Raw genomic sequence first — 24926 nt, forward strand, 5'->3', positions numbered from 1 at the left:
GGTTTGTTTTACACGGGGCGCGATGAGTCTGCAACATTGGCTCCTGCTCCCAACATGCCCATAGCCTGTATCTTATGTTTGCAAACCAAATGCCTTCTGTGCTTTTCCCCCTGCTGCCCCTCCTGCTAGGAAGAGCTCCCAACAACCATCTACAAAGTGACTTCATTGTTTGCCTTCAAACCAGCCTTCAAAGTCTCCCGAACCGTCACGCAAACAAACAGCTTGTCATCACTTAAATAGCTGTTTTCCTGAGAGAGGTCCATAGACCAATGTTCTCATCAACTCCTTACACACCCCCATCTGACTATTTCTGTTACCTCTTGTCTTGGGCTCACTTTGGAAGTTGTCTGAGGGTAGACTGTGTTGTTTTGTTTCACTGCATTCCCTGACATCTCGGACCATGGCTAAGACTCGTTGGCCTCACAAAGAAAGTAACAAATTCTAAGAAAATGCACCCAGTAAGAGTGATCTATGAATGTCGGTAGACTCTCTGCATGTGTTATTAATAAAAACTGGGAAACTCTCTTGCTTTGCTCTTATTTTCACAGACACATGGTAGTTCCCCAACTGACATATAACATGACTTGGGACGCATCACCATGACCTTTTCAAAACAAACCCAAGAAGAGAATGAATCTGGAGTCACAAAATTAAACCCTTTGGGCATCTAATGGGCCAAGTGCTATACGCAAGTGAACTACCTCTGACACAGCTGGTTTTTGATGCCTGTTTGTCTGCAGGACTAGGACATGGAACACCAAGTTCCATTTCCATCCCATCTTTTTCAGTCCTAAGCTATTGGGGCCAGGACTTGCTTCTCTCTCTTTTTAACTGGAGGCAGGAAGATCTCAAAGTTTATAAGGATCATTAGACACTATTGTGGTATATAGAAATAATAACAAGCAGTTTGAAATACATTCTATTCCTTCAGCTCAGCAAAAAAAAAAAAAAAAATCATACAATAATGAAACAAAAATTATGGCAAAGTGAAAAAATATCATCATCAAAACAAACCATGAAGATCCCACAGGGAGAGAAGCATGCATTTAAAGATAACATTTCTCCCCCAAAAGTCACGGCTACTGTCGAATAAAGTTGACATGCAAATTCACAGGCTTGGGCTTCTTTTAAAAGACAACCCATTTCTCGGAGGTACCATAACAGTTTGTGATCTTGCAGTTGCTATGGCAGCTGCTTGTGTGTCGAACAACAAAGTGCTGTGTGTAGTTAGATAAGTCTGCTTAAGTTATATCTGTCCCAAGTTCCCAACGCTGCACTAAGTTATTATGCACCCTTAAAAAAAAAAAAAAGGAATGTAAATTGAAGAAACATGTTTCAACATTGAACAATAGTATATAGAAAATATCTTCTCCATAAACATTGCCTTTCATGGTATTGTCATCGTGTACCTTTGCTGACTTTCTCGTGTCAAATTCCTACTACACGATTGCCAAATACATGTAATTTATTCAAATAAGCTAAAGTAATATTAGGATGACGTCCCAGTACAATAAAAACAATTGCATGATCTCTGTGCATGTTTTAATTTTAAAGTCTGGTAACACAATAGGCTTGCTTTCTCACATTTGGCATGCATTTGCTACAAAAAAAAAATGAAGTTTTAGTATAAAATAAAATGCCCTGAGATGTACCACTTTATCATTCTATGTCTTTCATCTCCTGCCTCCGAGAGCCACAGCATTCCACGGAAAGCAGACATCTATTACCATACCCCAACCGTACAGCAAACGCTCATTGCCCTCCACTGAAAATGCCCTCACCAGTGCCCAGGCCCTCCATTTCCTTCTCCATCCCATTGCTTTTCATAAAGAACTTGCTGCAGGAACGCCGACAATTTGCAGTTCGTTTGCATACTACAGGGAGAAGCTGCAGCACACTTCACAAGTGCTTCATTTGCTCCAGTTGCTCGCTTTATCTCAGCAGGGATAACCAGCCTACGAGCCAAGAGTCTTTTCCAGTTGAGAGGTATCTGCCAGCAACCAGCTGACATTTTTTCATTTTAAAAAATTACCTGGTTTTTGCAGTAATACCTCGGCACAGATCTATTCTGAGAAGATAGAAACAGAAAAACCAAACCATTTCACAAAGGCAAAACAATAGATTCGGAGATTATTGAGGAGTGAGGCCTCGACACTGAAACAAGAATCATCATCTCCGCAAGGCTACTGCGGTTTAAGTGCTCGGTTCATTAAAGCAGAGAAAGCCAAACCATCATTTCGCATTTCCTCACCAAATTCCTTTTCTATTTTGTAGGCAAGAGAAGCCACATCATTCACAACCGGGGTTTCTGTTAGTCTGAAGTCACCTGCGCTAACAAGACCTGGAAGTGGTGGAGTCACAGGCAGCGATGCTGCACACATGAGGAAGGGGGACTCATGACCACGAAGGGTGATGGCACCCTGTCGCTTCTAGTCACGGGCCCAGCGGCGAGGGCAGAGCTTCAGCCACCTGCTCCTGAAGGAATCAACGAGCGGCCACTCGGCACCAACACAAGCGCTCGCAAACACGCCCATGCACAAAAGCAGACATTCTGCAATTCTCAGACCAAAATTAAACAGTTTCAGAGTTCGTGGAAGAGCACAAGAACCCTTTTGGAGTCCAGGTCTTGCTCTTAACGGTACAGTATTATTCTGAGTATATTTGAAGGTACGTTCTGCTCAGCAGGCCAAGCCTGAGTAGCATTTTCAGGAGGACAGCTCTTCAGGGCAGACATCTCCTTTATGGATGAGGATTTCAGCCGTAGCAGCCAAAGAAGGATGCCGCTATGATTTTGAAGACATCTTCTCCCCACTTAATACAGTGTCCCCGGAGAGCTGAGAGCAGCTGAAATCTATCGAGACTAAAAGCAGCAAAGTCAGCTCTGCCCTGGTGAAGGCACGGGGTCTCCGGCACGTCCCGAGGGTGTGCACCGCGGCGCTCCCTCTGACACGCAGCGCGGAGAGGAGCTTCACCTTTTACTGCTCCTCCACTGACACCACAAAATGAGATGAAAGCCTTGGGTTTATTTTTACATTTTTATGACTTTTCCCACCCCTCTGCTACCACGCCGGCAGCATTTCCCACCCCCACAGCTGACCGACCCCAAAGGAACGCCTGTGCCCAGGAGGGCAGAGTTGAGGTTGCTATGACAATGCCGCCTCCGAATTTCCCGGCCTCCATGCATGTAACATATTAACCTTATCATTTAATTGCTAGATACCTTTCAGGGTGGCACACAGGCAATTATTTTTAAGTAGATTTGCAGAGGCGAAAGAGTCATTTTGACAGGCAGCATCCACGCACGTGAGGGCTATTCTTGTCATTACCCCACCACTTGACCTCCAGCGCAGGGGAAGCACCTCCACCGGCCAAAAATCCTCCCCCGGGAGCCCCTGCTGAAGCCTCCTACTACCTTTCTGCCTCACCACCCAACACCAAAGTAGTGACCGCTCCGCTCACCCCTTTCTTTTTTGGTCAGCTGGAGGTTCCAGGCAAGGACAGGGTGGGCTCACAGTGTCTCCCACCCAAGTCCAGCAAGCAGGAGCATCTTACAGGATCGCGCCCTACAAGGAACAAGTCCCACAGCACACAAGGCCTGCCCTGTTTAGCCCAAAGATGCTCCCTTAATAATCTGTTATGGCAAAGAGCTCTCACAACAAGTCCTTGGGAGGCTGAGGAAGCAATACACCAAACTCCACTTCCTAGAGGATGCCAAGGAAGCCAGGCTGGGAACTGCCCCCTTCAGTTACCCATAAAGCAGCATAAAAATCAGCCTCAGGAGCAACTGCCTTCCAACTGGGTGCTGGGAGGTGGCAGTGGGATGGCCGCATCACGGCACGCCACATCACAGGGGGTACAGCGCAGCAGGAGGTGTGAAGGAGAGCCTGGCACCTCGCCTCCTCCCACCAAACCCACTGCTCACACCTCCCGTCCGAAACAGCTACAAGAGAGAGAAGAAAAAAAACAAAAAAACCAAAACCGCACACAACAAACCACACACCTCCTGTTGATCCCAAACCTCCCAAAGCACATGACTCCTCCAAAAAACTTCTTGTTTTCAACACGCCTCCTCTGTACAGAACGGCGGAGATTAAAAGCCTACTTTGACCCCGGGGAGTGCTGTGCAGAACACCTTGGGCTCGTGGACTATTAAAGCTGGAAATTGATTTTGTTGGCTCTGTAATTTTCTCAACCATTTGCAGGAGTGAGACCCAACCACTTATATCCTTTTCTTTTTTTTTTCTCAGCCACTTATTATGAGCACATGGGGGAAGGAGAGAAGTGGGAGGAATCTATTTTATTTGCTGACCACTTTTAACTTGTTTATTCTAGAAAATAGCATCCAAACACATTTTCCAAGAAAACAGCATGACACTAACTACCATCAGCAGCAGGTGTGGAGACCTCTTTGCTCAGGAACTTTCCGCAGGCTGGCAGAAAGACTAGCCTTTGCCAGTAAAGGTACCTGAACCAATATAAAAATAAGAATATGTGAGCTTATTTGCACTTACTGTGACCAGTAACTCCTCACCAAGCCATATAAGTCTGCAAGGCTAATGCAGTATTACACAGGACATACTTCTATCCACTGCTTCTCAACCCTCCTGCCACAATTTGAGGATTTTCAATGTATTGCTGTATGCTATTGTGGTATACATAACAAATCAATGTGTTCTACAAAAACTACCAGTAGAGAAGCAGAATTCAGTTCCACCTTCCCATTAGTGTCTACAACCGAGGCTGTGTTTTCTCTATGAAGAATAAACTTCTCAGCTGTGTTGAAGGTAGGCAGGTCACACCAGCTTAGAAAGTCCCAGAGGCAAAGGTGACTCTCAATAGCTTCCTTTGGACACTGCTAATTTTACTCCCAAGGAAACAGAGGACCAAACGGCAGAAGATAAAATTTGCAAGCTGGTTAAATCTGGCTGCCTCTGTTCCCATTGTGTGTCCCTCATCACAGCAGATCTTCTTTCTTACTTTTAGATGTTCTGGACAATAAATATTTACAGGAAGGTCATGAGGGCATGGCAAATCCTGACAGAAGGGTTATACATCATCCCTCAGCCAGCAGCACCCCACAGAGGCACGGGTCCAGTAGCACATGGGATGTGTGAGACACCCTAAGCAGGCCAGGGCCAATTCCCCATACTCAGCTCTGTTAACTCACATCTACCGTACAGATCATCTTAGGTACCAGAAGAAGGGCAAGGGAAGTGTGTGCCCACCCCACCTTTACCGAAACTGGGCTCAGAGGGCACAAGACAGAAGCAGCTGGAGTTGAACCCACCTTGAGAGAAAAACCCAAACTCACCAGGCAGGAGCTAACTGTCGCAGCTGACAAATCCCCTACCTCATCTCAGACCCCTACAGACAACTCACAGACCAAACAGTAAGGTCCACCCTTCACCGGGCAGGGGTGTTCAACGTGGAGCTGAACGTATGTGGTAGGAATGCTGGAGAGGAGCAGAGCAAACGCAACAATTCGCCTGAAAAACAAAAGCCTTCATCATTTGCACCACGGATGGGAAGCTGCAGCTACTCGGCGACGATCAAGGTGGACCAGGAGAAGTTGCAGCAGCAGCAGCCAGGCCTGGGCTCCTTCCACTGCCTACTTTCCAGTCGCTGTGGGCTGTAAAGCATCATCTTCTCTCTCAGGTTCCGTTTACATTGGGCACGGGTTGGATAAGCGAGAGGAACTTGGATAGGCTGACAGCCCAGCATCGCCCGTTTTACGAGACGCAGAGCCTGAATGTGTGAATGAAGCATAAGGAATATACATTCCCGCATTTGCTAGGCCACAGCTTTCCTATTAAGAACGACTCTGCCTAACAAGCCTGCCTGCTCTGCTTATCCCCTCCTCTCCCTCCTGTCACCCCATCCTTCCACCTCCCCACCCCTCATGAAATCTCTAGCCGTCTCTTAAGCTCAGTTAGACACCCTGCTCCACTGCTCTCGCTTGGCAGCCTCTCTGTTTGCTGCACTACGAAGCAAACAGCTCCGCCGTTCCTCACGTTAAACGTGGCTTGTGGTGGGCACTTCACCTCCTCAGCGGTGCACTTCCACCGACCCCAGCTCAGGAAGTCACTTGAGCATGACCAAGTGGAACCAGCTCACACCCCAGAGGGGAACACGGGAGGGAGGGAAGGAAAGAGCTGAGATTTCCATAGGGCACTTTACTTCTGTGGGTCACTGCTGAGGCAGACACTCTCCAGCAGAGCTCCCGGCAGGACTGGGGCCCTCCTTTCCACAAATCTTCACGGTCAAAATGCTGCAAACCCTTTGTTTCAAGTCTCTCATCCTTTGCCCTGTGCAGAGACATGATGGTATTCCTCTTTCTCCACCACCCTCCTGGCACATCAAAGTCATGGGATGTCTCCCCTTCTACTACGAACGCACTCCGAGAGATGTCCTACCTAAAACCCACACAGCCCACGAGGAGAACACGTTGGAGCTGGCCATACTGTCCCCAGACAAAAACCTGGGACGCCAAACACAGCTCTGCCCCCTTGTAGGGACTGCAGGAGAGTTGTGATGTGTGCTCCTTCCTCTGCAGATATACCCCATTAACCTGTTTGCCTATTTTACAGCAGCCATACAATAGCCTGATCACCGCACAGATTTTTCTATAACAACCTCTAAATCCTCTCGCACCTGCCTCCTGCTAAAGCACTCCCTACCCATGCAGAGACACACACCCGCTCTGTCCACCCTTATCGCTGTACTCATTTGGACAAACAGTCTTCAGCTCCCCGCAAAATTAGAGAAAGAGGCACTCAGACCTATTTTTAATAATGAACTATAAATTGCCCCACAGCCCTACAGGTCTGAGTGGCAGTCTGCGCCTTACTCGCTCCTTTCTCAGCCAGCCACTGCCTCCTCATCTGTAAAATGGGGCAATCGCACTTCTCCCATCTGAGTGACAGTGTTTGCAAACATCAAGAAACGACTCCACAGAAGCCAAAAGGGAGTACGCTATTTGCATGCAAATTCATGTAAAAATTTAATCCTCACGTGGTTCCAGAAACATGATGCATACAAATACATTACTGCAAGCCTAAGAAATTTAGCTTAAGAAATGCAGCCAAGTGTTTTCCACACCGACTGGGGGCGGGGGCAGGGATCTGACAAACGCGCCTTCCTTTCTTCAACTGTTAACTCCTCATTCTAAATCTAATATTTATCCTGAATTTTCCATTGGCATTTTGACTGCAAGAGAGCAGGGGACAAACAGGAACGGCAAAGACAATCCATTTATTTCACCCTTTCTTCACTCCTTGGGTCAGCTACTCCCTCCCCGAATCAGTGCTAGACCTGCCTGAATAGCTGAGAATGAACCTTCCACAAAGTGTGGATTTACTTGTACTAAATCCTCTAAGTATTAAAGCTCTTCACACCATTTGGTCTCGAAGTGATGCAAGAGCGAGGTGTGGACACCAGTGACAATAAAGAACCATCTGGCAAAGTGAACTCCAGGCAAACAATGACAAGCACAAGTGAAAAGAATTGCAATGATTTCCACAAACATGTGAAATACTATAAACTGTGTGACTTAGCAGCTTCCTCCTCCTAGCGAGTAAATAAACATGTCTGCAAGTAGGCTGTTTGGCTCTGTCTTTTATATGAGCTGAGAATACACAGAGACGACCTCATTTGCATTTTGCCTTTAAAAAAAAAAAAAAATCTATGCAGATTGGTGAGCAAGAGGGGGGAAAAAAAGGCGAGAAAGAAAGAAAAAAAAAAAATAAGAACTAACCAGACTTCACTTTTTCTTGGTTCTTTACTGTCAGGGTGATGTACTGGAAGTCTTTATTTCTTTCAGCTTGGGCCCCTCAGTAGTTCATTCTCCTTCCAGCCTGTTCTCATGCCTTTCTTATCACCTGCTGAGGCCTTGATCATGGACAGAGCAGACAAGCAGCAGGGGACAATTAGAGAGGAGTTCAGACTTTGATCATTTGACCATATGTGAATACAACAGCTGACCACATGTTTTAAAAGACAACTAACTTAAAAGTATTAAAAAAATCACAAAGCAGGCATAGATACTTAAATTTACATTTTAATTATCTGGCACAATGGTGCATTCAACTTTGCAGAATATTGAAAAAAAATTTTTTTCCCCTAAATGTACACATCTCCAAGAGGAAAACCAGCACTTTTCTGCTTCTCCAGAGCCTAAATAAGCACGCTCTCACTAAAATAAATATTTGGATGATTTAAAAAATAAACATATCTACCTAGTAACCTGCAGTTCCTACTGACAGATAAATTCACAACTAATTTCTGCCCTGTAGACAGCCCAATTTAAATGAAATAATCCAGTATTACTTTACATTGAAAAACACCATGTATTTAATAGTACACAGACATACCACCCTGCAGTACCTACATAAGTGTATATTACTTTTCTTCAGAACCTCTCTGTTCACCTTTAAAACTTAATACTGAAATACAACAGGATTTAAATGCTCAGCTATTGTCGGGACTCAGTTCTGACTGCTCAACCGATGGCTTTTTCTTTAAAAAAAAAAACTAGAAAAGGAAAGGGAAAAACATAGTCTTCATTTGCACAACGGTGTGACTTTTGTTAAATCTTTAACTTATCAAAGCAGAACGTGTCCAGTTGTGAGCAGTTTAACCGCAATCGCCTGACCCCAAGTACTCGGGAAAAAAAAAAAATCATTGTTGAGAATTTTTGTATACAATAGAAGCTTTATCCTCATTTGTGGAGATACACCATCCACTTATCTTCTGCACCTACCAGGTAATTAACATATTCATGAAATGGTTATTTACTCTCAAATAGGAGAATAATAGAAAAATAACACTAATTGTTTTGACAGCAGTTTGCTTAGGAGTTATCTGAGGCAACAAATGTTTCTTTTGTAGCTGCAGGAAGGCAGAAACGCTCCTTTCTGTAAACACTTCTGACTTCAGCTTTCCTTTCTCTCTGAATTTTGGACACTACCAAGGAAAAAAACTGGAATCAGTGAAAGGAGAAGGGAGGAGGACTTAAAAATTAAATCACATTTAGTTTTGTTTGGATAATAACCGTTTGCATATTTTTATTATAATGCAAACCACAGAGTATAACAACATTTTGGAGAATGAGATGTAATGCGTTTCGCAAAGTACCAGCAGAACTATACCACATGCTAACTAAACGAAACAATGATACTTAATGGTGCATGAAGGGCGTGTACATCATTTTTTAGGAGGCTCAGGCTGTTACACCACACAGTCTTTCAAAGGCTATTTTTTATGTTTCTCTGACCGGACTATAAAATGTCTCCTTCCTGGCCCGCGTCTGCTCCTAATGAGGAGAGCGGGGTGAGCGCTGACAGCAGGTCGGTGAGTGCGCTCTGCTGCCGCCGGACCCGTCGCCCGCGGGATCCGGACCCTCCATCCAGCGGGACGGGACAGGACGGGCACGTGCCGGCTCCTGCTGCCCCAGGCTCAGCCTCACCATAAACGCCGCCGCCTCCCTCCGTTCTACTCTCCGTGCAGCATCGCGCCCAGCCAGCGATGCCTCCGGGTGGCCTCAAAAGTGGCTAAGGCCACTCCAGCAAACGCGCATCTCTCACGTGCTGGACACCACTCTCGGCTCTACTGGATACCCAAGGCCAACCCTGCCAACCTCACCGGCCACCTCGGACCCACCACCAGCCGGAGCAACCCAACCGCGCAGGACGGGAGCGTGATGGCCATTTTAACGACACGTTGCGTCTCCTTGCCAGGATGTCAGAGCCAGGAGAGAAGGAAGACAGCACGCAGCTGGAAGAGGGGAGTAAGCTCCGAGAATCAAAAAGAAAACCTCTCCAAGCCTGGCAGCTTATCAAAAGGAAAAAATAATCAGCGCGATGTTTGTCTGCAGCCCACCAAGCCTCTCACTCACAATATTAGAAGATATTAAAGTTAATCAAATATGAATTATTAGCAAATTTGCCACTTGCTTTCCAGCCTGAGGCGGGGAGGTGAGTGGCAGAGGGTTTCTGGGCTTTCCCAGGTTACCCTGGAAGGAATTTGCGTTTGTTTTTAAAACCAAAGTTCACCTCCTCAGCACCATACAATGGCTCCAGCACTCAAAAGCAATTGTCCTCACCGAGAATCTTCCTGCACCTAAGGGCTCTCTGCAATAAAATATGAATGCAGTATTAATTAAATATAGATGCAATTTCCTCCTCCTTTTTCTCCTTAGCTGCTATCAAGAACATTAGTGCAGGCGCCTAAGGAAAGCATTGCTAACGGAGAACAGCTGCCACGCTAATTAAGCACCGTGGTCTATTGGCCAGGCATGGGCCCAGGAACCAGCCACCTGATTTCTCTCTCCTCGCAAAATTCACACACAGTGGCTCCGGGCATGCGGCTTCGGCTCATGCTCAACCAGATGCTTCGCACTCGCTCGACTTCAAGCACAGGAGAAGACACCATTGACCTCAAAAGAACAGGATTACCACTGCCCCCCAACGGGTTTTGATTTAGCTCCTTAAATGCAACAAGCATTGTCTCTATACCGAAGACGCTGCTAATTGTTCGAGTTTGCAGAGCATCCGGAGATACGCTTGGCAGCATTGCCATCTTTGGGAAATGCTAAAGGAAAGCTACTGCCAAGGAATAGCGTCGCTGGGTATGAGCTGCCAAAAATTCCCACCCCAGCCGACAGCCTGTTCAGAGCGCTCCAGCAAAACAAAGCAAACCCTGAGCTGATGGCTGCGTTTTAGACCGCTGGGCCCATGCTTGCCTCGGGGCCACTGAAAATAGGGGGTCAAATCCCCTCCAAGAACAGCAAACCCAGTGAACAAGAGGGAAGGATCCTGCCATTAGAAGATCCTTTGCTTCCACTGTCGTGCTAAGAGGACTCCAACCTCCATCTCCATCCTGGCTGGGCAATTCAACAGAAGCTTTTACCTCTGAAATTGTATCACTGGGACAAAAATATTTTAAAACAAGATTCAAGAAGCTAGAACATGGATGGGGCATGACTGGGACCTCATCGTCCGCTGGCTCCAACACTCACATACGAGTGGGGAGACCTGCATCCCCATCGCCGCGCCGTGGCTGATGAACCATTTCTTGTGATGCCATTTTCTGTACCAGGTGTAAGCAGCCTTCCTCCATCACCACCACCTGCTCCCAGCTTACCCAATTACCATTTAATGTTCTCCATCTGTACAATAGGAGCAATGGTACTTCCTGACCTCACAGGTACGCGTGTGTGTCTGCATGTGTGAAGATAAATATATTAAAGATTGGGAGGCATTCAGGTCCCAGGCCAATGGGAGCCATATAAGTGCCAAAGAGACTAAGACAAATGAGGGCCATATAAATAGATGGCTGGAGAGCTGCAGCCCTGAGGCTACAGGCAAGAAAGGGGCAGAGACCGGTGCGGGAGAACCGTGGGAAAGAACCCCGTCTGAAGTAGCTAACAGAGCACGCGAGTGCCAAGGGAACGCGGAATAAAGCTCAGCTCCCTCGCACGGGGAAACTGCGCTGACAACCCTGCCATCAGGAGGCAGCCCATGGAGAAAGAGGTGGGGTTGTCCAAATAAGCCTGGCTTTAGATCAACAGCTGGATAACGGAGCCCGGTCACGCGCATAAGCCCTCCCACGACTTCTGGAGAAATACCAGGGATGTAAAAGCGCACCGCTCAAAAACAGCTCTCGGCAGACGGGTCCTGGGCTCACCTGGCACCAACCCCTCTCCTCTTGCAGCAGGCAGTTGAGCAGGGAGGTGAGGACTGAGCGAGCGGAGGTGTCCCCGCTCGCACCACAGGTGGCTCTGAGCACAGGGATAGTCACCAGGGGCAGATCCATCCCCCACCCACCTCTGCATCCCCGGGCTTGGGTGGACTTCAGTCTCCAGCTCTGTCAGTCCTGCTGTGAAATGCACTTTCTAAAGTGTCATAAATCATAAAACACATCTCCCCCTCAGATCCACTGCCTCTTCTGCAGCTACTGAGGAGGAAAAAAGGCACCTGGGAGAAATCTGGCCCACAAAGGTTCACAGAAGACTGCACACAGCGCCTTGCTGGCAAAGAAAGAAAAAAGAACAGAGGAAAGGTAGAGACTGTAAGAGGTTAGAGGGAAAAGCAGCAACATCCTTTGAGAGCTCCCTGAGCTTCTCTGCCTGGCAAGCTTTGGGGATCTCGCGTGGCTTTCAAGAAGGCGGCAGCAGCACTTTTTTAGGGGAAAAAAAACCCACAATATTGAAGGGCCACAGATTCTAACCATCAGTGTATTTATAAAGGAAATATGATGATGATTTTGCCACGGTGGGTCTTTAAAGCCTTTCCCGTGCCCCCAGCTGGCTAAGCAAAGGGAGAGACTAACAGGATCTGCTCCCAGTTTCTTCACTGGTACACCCAGATGCTGTTAAAACAGCATCTCTTCTGGGCTTTATTTTATTTAACATATTTAAGGCAGTACCGAGAAGCCCTCCCAGGTCCTCAATAACATACAAACATGCAGACAGTCCCACCCCCAAAAAATATTTAAAGACAAACCGCAGAGCATAGCAAGGGAGAGGGAACTAGCCGAGGGGTAGTAACAGAAAATACCTCTTTAAATTCAGAGCAGCTGAGAGCAGAGTCACACAGCTGATTAAAGGATGGGAGATGCACTTTACTCAGAGACCTCTGTCTAATTAGCTTATCAAAGCACAGGTTCATACACACCTACGTGGGAACCAAACTGTGATAACAGAGGTTCCCAGTCTAGCAAAGGCCTAACAAAAACTGAAGTTAAACACAGTCTGACCAGGCTGGAAGTAAGTCATTCACCACAGGTGACAGCAATGCAGATCCATCACTACAGTTTTTTCAATGAAGACAAAGCAAATTGTTTAGAAAAGCACCCTCGGTCAAACAAATTAATCCATTTCAGGAAAATCCTATTGCCTGTTTTGGAGGGGTGATCAGACAGGGTGCTCACAATAAACACAAATTTCTCTGCGCTCCAAGGATTAATCAAACTGAAAAGGATTTAATAGTGGGGCAAATGATGGCAAAAAAAAAAGTACGAGAATGCAGCAACAATACGTATTTGCTTCTGTTTATTTCACAGGGAGAAGGATGAGGTTTGTATTTCTCTCCAAACTGCTTTAAGATAAAAATGAAGTTCCTCATGTATTCCAGACAGACTGAAACATACCCATACTTAGGTTCTGCCTGGGGCTTAGAAAACTGCCCAGCACTGCCACACTCCATAACTCAGCAGTTTAAACGCTCCCTCCACTCTCCCAAGAAAAGAAGAGAGATGTGAATTCTCTGAAATTGATGTGGATGCAAAGCAGAGGACACTTCTAGGAGAATTAATCTTCCCTCAAAGAGACTGATGCAGTAGAGCCAAAATTCCCACACATCCATCCAGAATTATGGGGTAGTTTAGGAACATCTCTCCTATGGAGAAAGGCTTAGGGACTTGGGTCTCTTTAGTCTAGAGAAAAGAAGATTGAGGGGGGATCTTATTAATACTTACAAATACTTAATGGGAGGATGCCAGGGGGATGGGAGCAGTCTTTTTTCAGTGGCGCCCAGTGATAGGACGAGGGGTAATGGGCATAAACTTGAACATAGGAAGTTCCATCTTAACATGAGAAGGAACTTCTTTACTTTGAGGGTAGTGGAGCACTGGCACAGGCTGCCCAGAGAGGTTGTGGCGTCTCCCACTCTGGAGACATTCAAAACCTGTCTGGACGCCGTCCTGTGCAACTGCTGTAGGTGCCCCTGCTCTGGTGGGGGGGTTGGACTAGATGATCTCCAGAGGTCCCTTCCAACCCTGACCATTCTGTGATTCTGTGAACCAGATAACAAAGACAATTTTGATCTGCTTGATGCTGGCTGCAGGGACTCAAAGGTATCAGCTCCCAGATCTATCCAAAAGCTACCAAAACTGCCATTAACATGCAAGCTTAGGAAGAATGTAGGTTTGAGACATGAAGTCATTTGATAGCGTGACCAAATCTCACACGCCCAAACCCCACCGTGAATTTTCTGAAAAAACACACCTGTCTGTATTCTGGCTTCAAACCTTGGCTTTGTTTGGGTTTTTTGGGGGGCAGTTTGTTTGGATTTTGGTTTTGCTGCTTTTTGCGTGTTTGTTTTTTAACTTTTGTAAGTCCACTAAAGCTCTTAAAAGCCCCCCAAACACCAGAATTTGGGGCGGGGGGTGGGGGGGAGCAGTACATCACAAAAAACTATAATCCCAACCCAACTAACCTCCCCCACCTGGGTCTGCTGAGCTGGCTGGGATGAGATTAGGTGGTGGCACAGGACTTTATCCAAGTACCCCCACCATGCTCACCCCAAATCATGAAAGATCATTTTTAGGGCAGGCCTTAAACACACCACGGGTCTTTCAAGCTCTTTACCTCACTTCTGTTCTTGTATTAAATCTTTTTCTGAGTTGCAATGCTAAAGAAGCAAGAGCAGAATGAGGCCCTTATTTTCACACACCACACTAAACTGCTTTCCCCAGTCATCAATGCAGCTGAAATCTGTTGCATTCATGTTATTTCCAGCATTTCCGCAGTGTAAAAATCATCTGAGGTAGAAGAAAACACAGCAGCAAAATCCAGCAGCTACCCTTACTTTTTGAAGCATAATAAATCAAACATTTCACCTAGGTTTAGCCAAAGAAGTTCAGCCAAAAGAAAAAGCCACCAAAAAAACCACCACAGTTGCTTAAGCCTCGGGAGACATTTATGCTGTTAAAACAACGATGACTTCACTGACTAGGGAAAGCGTTGAGTTTTTACAAAGAGGCAGGAGAAAGGACTGCCAGCTAGAAAGATCTTTGACAAACAAACCACTCCAGGGCAGCAACTGGAAGGGCATTAGTAGGGGTTTAAGAGAGAAAGATACTATGTACCCCCCTCTTCGAGCTGGTCCTTAATTATTAATCCTGAAAGTACAAGCCCAGTGCACTGGGTGGCAGAGCTCCCCCTGGATCCAGCCCTGCCTTTTCTGCTCGGCACAATTTTGATTAAATCCATCTCCACTTCCTTAGACATAAAACAGGGATAACAACATGGCACGCCAGAGCCTGTGGCAAGGACCACTGGAGACTGCACCTTTTTGCTTTCTGCCCAGTGACAGGGACCACAGGAGAAACCATCTCTTGCCCTCCTGTTGTAGCAGGATGCCATTCAGTAGCTCTTGAAAGTTTTAATTCGGATTTTTTTCTCCCCTCACGACCAGCAAGGCTGTGCCCATTCCCCACTCGCTCAGAGGAAAGCATCCCCACCGCCAACTGCATCCTCCACCAAACGCTCAGCCAGAAGGCAAGCAGTGCTCCTGGCTAAAGGCAGAGAACCCTGCCGCATCAGAGACGCAGCTTTCCGCAGCTGCACCGAGTCAAGGGCCGGTCCGAGCTAATTCAGCTGGTCCCTGATCAAGCCGTGGGCTTATACAGAGCTCATTTCCCTTTGTTTGCCCTTCCAGGCCCAACAGCAGCATACAATGAAAGGGCACATCCCCAACAGGGTCAAGTGAGCCAAGACAATAAGGAGAACGAGATACAGAGATCTCCCCTTTGTGGCATTAACTCTTGATTTTTCAAGCATCCGCAGTTACAGAAAGAAGAATGTAAATTTGAGGAGAAATTGAAACTTGGCTCTTTTCCCCAAGTTTGTATTTTAGAAAGAAAGAGGGGCAAGAAAAAAAAAACAACAAACAAAACACAAACCTCTTGCTGTTTTTATTTTGCTGGTTTCATATTTTAGAAACCCAGACTAAAAATAAGCACAGCTAATAGGAGCTGTCAGACTTCCACCATCACGTTTCTCTAGCTCCTCTGAGTGACACACACTGACAAGGAGCTCCTGGCATCGTCCAAAGGAAAAAAAAAAAAAAATCAAGGCAGAAGGTGAAAACTCAACTGAATCTGAGGGAATTGGAAACCTCCGACATCAGCGGATCCCTGAGAGCAGAGATCCCACTCCAGACCACCAGACCCCAGAGCCGGAGTCACCTCCAGGCCAGAGTCACCCCTGCCAGGCAGCTGTGAGAAGCTCTCTGTGGCCCAGCCACCGCTAGAGGAGGTCAGAGTGCCACAGACAGAAGGGGTGCGACAAATTACAGCCTAAATTATCATAAATAGACTTTGCACTTCCTTCTTACCTTTTAACGTTTTCATCGCTGAGGAGCATCCTCAATTTCACTGAGATTCAGTAGTAGTTAATGGGGAGAGGAGGGACAGGGGGGTGGGACACGGGACGACAGACACGGACACCCAAGACACCTCCAAATTTTATTTAAAACCCAGAGGATCCCAAACCAGTAATCAGTCATCACTTCTAGACAATAGTCATCACTAACGATACTAAATCACAATGTTTTGGAGAATTTCAGCTGCAGAAATCAAGCGGCAAGACAGACAGTTACCTATTTTCTTTTTAAAGAAAAGCTGGAAGTTTCTATTCCTTCTATTCCTTTCTAGTATCCTCACAGAAAATCTTCAAAACATGAGCTGAATGCAAAATAAAAGTTGGCAAACCAAGACAGCAGGACAGACTTCAAAAGGACTCCAATTTAAACATAAAAGATCATCTTCCCATTTTTAAATCCTTCTCATCATTTTGGGTGGACCCAATTGCTAATTTTCCAGGGTATAGGACAGCTTATTTTTGGGCAAGGCTCTGACACTGGCAGGAAAGAAAAAAAAGCTATCTTTTTGAAAGATAGAGGACTGTAGACTTCAGCCAATTTCAGGCTGTGGCTGCAGTTTCAGAGTCGTGTCTTGTTTACCTATCAAGTGTTCTTAGAGCCTTAAAAAGGAGCAGAATGGTTGCTAAAAGCTTCAAGCCTGCTACTCTGAAGAGTACATTTGATTGTATCCCACTTCATAAGGCGATATGCTGGAATTTAAACTCCTAGCCATGCTTCAAGTATGTTAAAATCCCAGATCCCATCGCCCTGAAAGACTCAAAGACGCAAGACTCACCGTTACGCGTTGCTGCAGTGTGGACCACTTCTTTGGGGACAGCTGATGGTTTCATTCTCTGCAGGAGATGCTTGGATGGACTTCCTGAATAAAGGCTGCTCCAGCCAGTCAAGAAGCACATCACAAAAACAGCTAGTCCTAGAGCTCTGCTACAATCCCCAGAAAGGGAAAATTCCCATGGTAATGCCTTAAGAATTCAGCTGGAGAGAATGGGAGAACGTGCATTATTAAGTAACTGTCAACAGCATGAGCAGGCGTTATGCATTATGCCAACTACAAGTCTAATTATTTATGTCTATATACACAGACACATACACATATAGACACACACAGGCATACGTGTATACATTTAGGGAGAACAGCTTCTGCTTTTTGGCATCCTTCTGCAATTTTTTTTCCCCCCATTAGGAAACTCACGTATGATCTCTCTATTCCTTTTGCACAACAAGATCCCTGTTTAAAAAAAAAAAAAACCACAACAAAAAAAAAAACACCAAAAAACCCAACAACAAAACCAAAATTCTTCCAGTTGTGAAAGCAACTCCTTCTGCAGCAAATATATCAACTATAGCCTACAATGTTAGACAGAAATTTCAGCAAAAAGCAAGCAACATACACTTGTTTTCATATAAATATATACAATCTACCACAGGTATTGTGTTGGAGCACCAGAAACAAGAAAATAAGATCATTGAGAGGACAAAAAAAACCTTTCAAAGCATTAATTTATTAAATTTAAAAGTCCTATTAGAGAGTAAGTTCTTCTCCAGCCTCCAGAGTGTTTTCCCACCTGCAAAATGAATCACAGTAGCCAAAACTCAAGAATTAGGACACACTAGAGCGCCACTCTTTACAATACATTTGCATGCTAACAGCCAAACTGGGCTACCAGTGAAGTCTATTACAAGAGCATATTTTCCGAAACATGATATTTTAACACAATGGTGGCCATTTTTGAGCTTTAAATAAACAGTACTACTTAACTGTAAAATAAACTCTACGGGCTCTTGCAAACAGCTCCATCACCTTGGATTAAGCAGCATACATTTCACATGGCAAGAGGTACACCATATTCAGTGCTGAACTTAGCTATTTTAAAAATTAATTAGGCAATTATACTCATGGGGAAACTGTTCTAGTAATTTAGCTGCTTAATCAAATCCCAGGTACCAAATTATGGACCTGATCCTGCAGTTCTTATTCAAGTCAAACTTCTATTGATGTCAGTGGGAGTTTTGCCTAATTAAAGATCAGGACATACGCGTGTGCAAGCTTGCTTTTAAACGACGGCTTTGAATTTAGTCTTAGGAATACGAGTATCGCTCTGAATCCCAAATCGTTGCCTACAAGTTTCTCACGTGAGACTGCGGGTATATTAATATATATTTTTCCTAAGTCTGGCTCAAATTAACTTCCAGCTAAAGTCTGGAGATTTAGCTAAAGAGTCTTACAAGGCGCAATGGCAAATTGACCTAGTTTTGCATATTATTTTTTTTTTAAACCAATTAGACACTGTTACAAAACAAGAAGCAGGTTGTAAAAATACTGGCTATGAATCGTGCTCAGCAGCACTCGCTGGGTTTGTGTCATTGTTTTGCTCGGCACAGTCCGCACAAGCTGTCTCCAGGGGGGTCAGACGAGTAAGTTCGCTTATGTCATTCCCAAAAGGGACTGCCTCAAACGCAAGGATGCCGGGTGGCGTGCCCAAGTCTCTGCTGACCCCGCTGCAACACAGAGAAACAAGGAGGAGTATTGGGGGTGTAGGAGGAGGAACAGTGTCCTCCCTCACGCTCTCCACGCCAGTCCCAATCACCAAAGCTGCTTTTGTGGGATGCGCTTCAGGCAGGAGCGGGCTGGGCTCGTGGGGTCACGCAAGAGAACCGTCTTCACCCCTGGCTGCTCATTTTGACGTTCCTGACGATATCAAACCTGATGCCTTCTGAGCGGCTGTGCTGACATACTCTGCTGATCTTGCCTCTTCAGACGCCTCGGTGATGTGTCAAGGGGCACACGCTGAAGCGTCACAAGCTAGGGAAAGGTGAACCAAAACTCAGCCGACAAGCAACAAATCTGGTGGAGCAGAAGATTGCTAAACACTGACAGTTGCCTGATTAGTATTAGATTCTTAAAGGGAAATGCCCGTCCGCCAAAAAACATGGGAGTGGGCATATACCCCACCTGCCTTCTGCTCAACGGCAAGGAAGAGCAGCAAACCTCTTTTTCCTTTAAGCAAAATAGAAACAATATTTGTCAGAGAGCACTGGGTTGTCTGTGCGCTTGCTAAATTACGCCCTTAAAGCGGGAAGGATAAGAACTTGCGTGTGCCTGAAGATAGAAGGAAATCACATTTCTGTCTAATACGCTGGAGCAATTGACCATGAAGAGGTTACACGTTAGGAAACAATTATCTCTAGGCACAGCTAGCGACAGGGTCAGTGTCCACAAGGATTATTTCCTGCTAACCCAGTGCCCGCTGCCTGGAAGGGAGGTGGGTCTCGCCCAGCGTATCCTGCGCTGCTCCCGGGCCCCACATTCCACTGATGCTAATGGCACTTGTGCACCCAGTGGCCCAGCAGCTGAAGCAGATAACCGGGAGTGAAGGGGTTAAGTGCCTGTCACAATAGAAACCTCTGGGGGCACTTGACCTTTTCACATTTTTTATTCAGGAATGAGCATTTTGTGCCTGTTTGAGGAAGTTCATCTACATTTGTCCTCATTCTTCACCCTGTTTGCTTATTGTCCCTTCCCTTCACTCAATGCCCGAGTGTCCCATTAAGTACCGAGCAACTTCTGTTGATGAATATGAATTTAGGGCAAAGTTACAGAGGGGACACAAATACTTCACATTGATCAAGTGACTTACAAGGAATGGTAACATATTCAAGGCATATGTTTCTGCTGAATAGCTTCCTACACATATAATACTCACCTGTCAGTACTTTAACGTGAAGAGGAAGAAAATCACCCGTACACGAGCAGAAGCGCTACAGTGGCTGGAGCCATGGCCTCACAAGAGCATTAAAGATGTTTAAATACTGACAAATGCTAACGCATAGAATTGACTTTCACATGCAAAACAGCGTGCCGCAGGAGAAGGCGCAGTAATACCTGCTCCTGGTCTTTCATTCAGCAATTAGACTATGAACTCCCCTGTCCCAAGAGGGAGGGTCTGCAAACCTCTCCGGCTGCAAATCAGTCAAGGAGGATAAATCCAGAATGAGTTTGTCACTGTCTGTTTCATTTAGAGGCAGATATTCTAAAAAGGTACAAGCAATATTCAAGAGCTTGATCCTGCTGGGATCAAGGAGAGTTTTGCATTGGCTTAAATAAGTGCGGGCTTCTTGTCTCAAAGCACGTGTGTCCAATTTGTTCATGTTTTGGGTTCAAATAAAAAACAAATCTCCAGTCTTCCCTGCATGGGAGTTTCAACCACATTCTTCCACTGGGGGAGAGCATCAGGGCTTAGACAAGAAAGAGTTTCTGAATGATCTAAGTGAATTGTCCTGAGGAGACTGGCATTACTGTGAGCTTTGAACACAACTACAGAGGGTCTTTTATAGATGTACTCCAGAGGGGAGATCCTTAGATGGGTCCTTTAATGCCTGCCCCCATATGCAATCCAGATGAAGTTCTTTATCAGATGGGGCCCGGATCTTGCTCCCATTAAAAGTTCTGCCACTGAATTCAGTGGGAGCAGATCTGTTTGTCTTAGATGCTTATATAGCTTCTCTTATCTCGGTGCCTCAAAATAATTATCCTTCGTTCTTTTGAGGCGGGGGGGATACCATCTTCTCCACTTCGCACACAGACCACAGCCAGGCCAGGTGATGTAGTTGTGTGTCCCACACAGGTCCAGGCCAGGAAAGGGACTTAACTTCCAGATCTCCCAAACCTCAGACCAAAGTGCTATCCCCTCACCCTGCCACCATCACGAAAGGACCTTTCCTAAGTGGAGATGCAGAAATCAGATTAGAGCAGCCACTTTCCGTCTCCTGTTTGGACAAGAAGGAACAAAACCACATGAGAAGACGACATTGAAGTATCTCTCAATTCTTCCTTTAAATAAGTTCTTCCAACTAGTCCCTTTAAGGTGGCAGTTCGCTGGCCTTCCTCGGCCACTACTGAATGAACAGGAGTCAGCCCCCGGCCGCTGGGCTGTGCTTCAGTTCTAGGAAACATCCTGCACAACTTGTACATCTCCGGTGGCAGCTTTCCAGGACTTCCCAGCTTTGCAGCCCATCCCAAGATAAAAGCAGTGCTTTTTTTTTTTTTTTTTTCTCTACCCAAATGCCAGGGTCCTTCATTCACTGTCCACAGTCTCCCAGAGGTAGGAGCCAACACTGCATTGTCACCTAATTGTCCTCAAGGAACACCCACAAAAAACCTTTTGGGAGGATTCGGCACAGAGTAGGATGCAGGTCCTGGAGTAGAATAAAAAGTAAGTGAAGGCGCTCCAAGCTCACACAGGAGTATCCTCGTGAGTGAAGACTGCAAAATCCCTGAACTGCTGGAAGACCTCCAGAAAACTCCCTTTGCATAGTCTCCACTCCCAAGGGACTCGCGTGCTCCTCCAGTCACCACTCGCTGACAGTCTCACCCCACGTCTCCAGGGATGGGAGCCAGGATGGGGCCAGGCAGCAGGGAGGAGCAGTGGTCCTGCAGGATGCGGTTTGCTCCAGGGACTCTCGCGGCGCACCAGCACAGGCAGCCCACGCCGTGTAAACCCACCTGCACATACAAGGCGTCACAGTAACCTCCTGGAGAGGCAGCAGCACACACTTCCCTGGCAGCTTCATGTCATACCTGTCTATAAGCCATCCAGCGTGCTGCTGCACCTGACAGCTACTAATCCTTTAGCCCACGGCCACTTGAGCATTAAAAAGGAAGGCATTTTGAAAGCAAAATCACCTTGCTGAATGTTTGTTATTGCTTACATTTCTGTTAGCCCCAAATGGGCTCCAATTAGGCATCACAGCAGCCAGTCCCCATGCGCTGAAGGTTTTGTGCGCACAGAGCCAAAGCAAAGGCTGTTAGCACCAAAGGAGACCTGAGGAAGACATGGAGAAAAGGTCCCTGGGAGCACTCAGAGCAGAACCCGGGTTCCCCATTTCCAGTCTGATACCCTGCCCAATGGCTCCCTCTCCATTTTCGAGAGTACTGACCCAAATACATAAATAAAAGCAAGCATGTGTTGTTTATTTCCAAGTATGAATGGCATGGTTTCCCCTGGGCTCCATGTTTCTTGGAATTATTTGAACTGGAAACCAATCAGCCTGTATTTACTATTGATTTATTTTCTAAAAATCTCTCATCCCTAAAGTAACAGTGCCTTTCCATGTCTCAGCCTGCTGTTTAGTGACACAGTAATCTAAAAGCTATTGATCACTTGGGTCTCTACAGCCATAACATATCTTTCTAAGTGCCTTCATGTAGGACTATATTTGCAACATAAGTACTGTAAACGGCAGGGTTGCTAATGCAATCAACAAAGATATTAATAGAGATGTAACACTTGCATAGCAATGCAGCATGGACAAGGGCCAATAGAGGCCAGCATCAAGAGGGAACAAGTATGGTCATTATGACAGCAGTTGCATCTCTCTTTGAACGCAAAATAGGTTGCGACCGAATTTCAGTCTAAACGGGGACCCAAGCCTGGACACAGACTGGTCAGACTTCCCCCTACCCAAGCAGAGAAGTACCAGTGCTGGAGAGACCAAGATAGTCTCGTTCTGCTCCAGCAGTTCTACTCAACTTCAAGTTTATCTGTAGTTCACAACATCCTGCAAACACTTTTGCTTTTCTACATGAGCAGTCAGGGTTGGTGTTCCCCACAGGACCTGGAACAAGCAAGGAGGAACACCTCATGGGAGACCCGCTGCTGCAGTAGCACTGCACACTCCAGCTCCTATCGCTTCGGAGGGATGCCGTTAGCAGGTAGCACCTTGGAAGGCAAGCTCCTCACTACTTTTTTTTTCCCCCATGCTCCTCCCACAGTCTGTATGACCAAAACCGTAAGAGCTCATAGTCCCAACTGATCTAAGGACAGACAGCACAGCAGCTCAGATGACCAGCAGCATTACTATGGTCCTGCCTCCCGCAGACCGAGCCTGTGTCATGGAGACCAGGCCCTGTTCCAGTAGAACTACAAGTACATCAAATTAAGTCAGAAACAAGGTCTCCAGAGAGGAGAATCTAGTGCATTACCCCAGCTGAGACATCCCATAAGCTACAAATCCAAATTAGAAACATGTTGCCCAACACAGAGATAATGTGTCTGCAAGTCAATAGCTATCAGCACGCACCGCTTTACCCAGCGGAGCAGCAGCAAACTGTGGCTGTCCAGTCCTCTCCTCCACCAAGAGCTGGGACGCACTTACTTTACATGGCATAACTCAGCTCTGCAGCCTGGACTCTGCCCCACGTTCTGTGCAGCACTGTTGTCTTAGGGACCAGAACAGGAGGTTTCCTCCAAAAAATGATACCAATCCCGGCAACAGGACAGCTCTCCCTGACTCTGTTAGGCAGCGTGCCTGGAGACAGCCGTGCTCCGTAACGTTCTTCCAGAAGCAGCTTTCGGGAGACATTTGTAACCATTTAAAATTTCCCACCCAAGAAGTTTTGCACTTGTCAAGTTTACCTTATGCCACAGGTTTTTAATTTAGTTGTACGGGAAGAAACTTTATATGCCTCAAATTTTATATGTTAATGCCAGATGTGAACACACCAGCACGTGTTCTCTCTCTGCCGCGCTGCACTTCTTGGGAAAGGATGCTGTAACGCTGCAGCTCCAAATACTCAGACAATCAGCAAAACTCATGGCAGACCTGGAGCCAGAAGCCCCTGTTCCTCAGCACTTCCCCCGGTGCCCTGCGGAATTCCAACTGGCAAGACAATCTGCTAGCACACACTTCCCAGCCTCCTGAGCATGGAATATCCCTGGATGCAAAAGGATTAAAGACAAAAATTTGATTTTCTAATTATGAAAGATAATAAGGAAATTGCTGACAACCATGCACTGTCTATTGCAACGTGAGAATCATTCCAGAGGCTTCAATGTATTGCGAGAGCAGAGATTATTAATGCAAGCAGCCCTTAAATTAATGCAGGTGCCAGAATTTCTCTACCATGTAGACCTGAGATGAATGAACATGAAAAGCTGCAACTTCTTTTGATTATCATTGTTCCGCTTTAACTCAGTGAGCTCCTTTGTCCATTTTAATGTTGTCTTTTTTTCCTGAAGTTAAATATTTTTACAACTCCCGTCAGTTATTAAAGAGTAACTCCATACGCGATACCTGTGTGTGCCCTCCTGGACTTTCAGCACTCTTCCCAATGCATCCCTGAGGATGAGCCACACAACTCCAAACTCCACTAATGTTATAAAAGATAAAAAAATAGCATTACTTGTTAATGATGTTAAAGACTTTGCACGTGTTAAACGATAAGCAGTAACTTCTCGCTAGCAGCACTGACCAAATATTGCTGTCACTGGCAGGGCTCTCATCCCCCAAAGCCTGGGCTGGAAGAGATGGCGAGCCACGAACTCTGCCTCCACCAAGCCCACCTCATATTTTCACATTGATCCTTTAGCAAGAACTGCCCCTGAACCTTCAAAGGAAGTGGAATGGGTTGTGCGGACACCCAGGGTGAGTGACCAGGCACAGCAAACATCCCTTCTAGCCTTGCTCTCTACCTGCCTCGGCCTCCAAATTGAAACACTATAAACTAATTCATTTAAGAGCAGAGTCCGTTCTTAACGGGACACTCGTGCAATTCAGAAGCACGTGTGTTTGCCCCCAACCTGCCTGCTTGGAGCACTCCCTCAGCACTCCAACCCCCAAAGCGGGGGGAGAAGGGGCCGCGGGCAGCCCGGCATGGTACTGCAGAAGCCACCAAGGGGCCCATTTCAGTTTGATTTGTTGCGGCGCTCTAGATGCAAGATGAAATCTGAGAGATGAAATCTGAGCAATTTCTTGCTTCTCTTC

Source organism: Charadrius vociferus, unplaced genomic scaffold, assembly GCF_000708025.1.
Source record: "Charadrius vociferus isolate BGI_N301 unplaced genomic scaffold, ASM70802v2 scaffold472, whole genome shotgun sequence".
NCBI lineage: Eukaryota > Metazoa > Chordata > Aves > Charadriiformes > Charadriidae > Charadrius > Charadrius vociferus.